Genomic DNA, 2063 nt, shown 5'->3' with positions numbered 1-2063 from the left:
TCTCTCTCATCGATGTTTCTAACTCTCTATCCCTCTTCCTTCCTCTCTGTAAAAAATCAATAAAATACATTTAAAAAAAATAAAAAAAATAAAAAATTGAACGAGTGTGAAGGAATTTAAAAGTATAGCTACAAGAGACATGAATTCGGATTCATTTATGATGTGACTTGAAGGCCAAGGATCAAAAACTCAACCAGGTAATAGCTGAGTTAGGAGAGCTGGCCCAATAGAAACAAGAACCTGCAAAGCACATAGTTTTCATGAAAGATCAGCTGTCAAAACACCAAAACGAAGGCGAGAGCATTATCAGAAAAGTGAAACAAGCTCTGGATAATGAAAAAAAAGCTCATCAACTTGAAGATGATAAAGTGAACATCACTGAAAAGTCAGGCCTGCAGAAAGAACAGTTAATTCAAAGTGAATAGGCTATTAGTGATTTGTATGTAACCAAGGAGAGGCTTGAGGATAAAAAAGAAGATTTAGTAATCAGCTAAATCAGTCATCAAAATGTAATTTAAACATCCAGAAGAACTTTAAGTAACATATGAAACAAAATGAAAAGGAGCTTTCTAGAGTCCAACATTTGGAGAAGAGATTAGCACAAATTCAGCTCAGCATACAGTAGCTTTGCAATGCTAAGGCTGCTCCTCTAGGTAAATTTGAGCTGTTTCACCACAGCTCTCCACAGGATCAATTACTTCAGAATCCATAGACGCTCTTAAGGCAATTAAATCTGATGAACTCACCCTAGCCGGTTTGGCTCAGTGGATACAGTGTTGGCCTGTGGACTGAAAGGTCCTGGGTTTGATTCTGGTCAAGGGCACATGCCCGGGTTGTGGGCTCAATCCCCAATAGGGGGCATGCAGGAGGCAGCCTATCAATGATTCTCTCTCATCATTGATATTTCTCTCTCCTTCTCTCTCTTTCATTCTCTCTCTCTCCCTACATCTCTGAAATGAATAAAAAATAAATCTGATGAACTCAGTGAGTTTTCTAAGTTGCTCCAAGAAGAGGTACAAGAGCTGAGAAAATTAACACAGGAAAAAAGAAAGAATGAGAACACTCGAAAAAAATAATCAGAGATTGTCTGATTCAATTGCTGCCACCTCTAAACTAGAAAGAAAATAACATGAATAAACTTATTCAGAAATTAAGCAGCTAAAGGAGAAATAAGATGTTTTACAAAACTTAAGAGCTCTTAAAGCAAAAAGTGATGACTTTTCTTTAAATGAAAATTTCACTAATGAAGTGAGCAAAAATAAACTTTTGAGGCAGGAGTACCCAACCTGAAGGAGAGACTTATTGAATTTTGAAGTGCACAGGTAGAAACTTAAACAGGAAAATGAAAAAATAGTAGAAACATCTAGGGGAAAGAACACAGAAAAGCAAACACTATAAGAGGCAAATATGCAACTTTCTCTGCTGAGGAAAGAGAAAGAATTGGAATATGCTGCAATGAAGAAGGCTCTTGCTGTAGAGCAACTATTGAAAGAAAAAGAATAGGGCAAGATGTGGGAATTAAATCAATCAACCTCTAAATGCAGTTACATTAATGCAGGAGAAGATAGCTATGTCGCAACAGGAGAGAAATGAAGTCATGTTGGCACTGAAACAGAAACAAGTGGAAAATTGTACCTTAGAGAAGGAGGTTCAACATTTACATGACAAAGAATTACGCTTAAACCAGGAGCTGGTGAGATGGCTTAACCATGCTTTAGAATCAGAAGATCCTCCTTTGCCAGAGGTTGGTCTGCAGAAGATAGAGTGGCCAAACTAAGAAGGGAAGCCACAGTACTGGAGGAAAAGCTATGTTCATCCTCTAATGCAATGGAAAAGGCAAGTCATCGAGCCAGTCATTGCAGAAACCACTGAATTTTGTCACCAAGGAGAGAGATGAAAGTGCACTACAGCTTTCTGTCTCTCGGGAACAAGAAAAGCAGTCTGCTCAAGCACTAGCTAACCTGGAATTGGCACTAGCTGAGTGGATGGAGAAGACAGAGGTCTAGCAGGAAAACTGGTGGTGTTACAGGGACACCTGCAGCAAGCAAATGCTGGCTTAGCTC

This window comes from Plecotus auritus (genome assembly GCF_963455305.1).
Source record: "Plecotus auritus genome assembly, chromosome: 9".
NCBI lineage: Eukaryota > Metazoa > Chordata > Mammalia > Chiroptera > Vespertilionidae > Plecotus > Plecotus auritus.
This window is presented reverse-complemented; position numbering follows the sequence as displayed.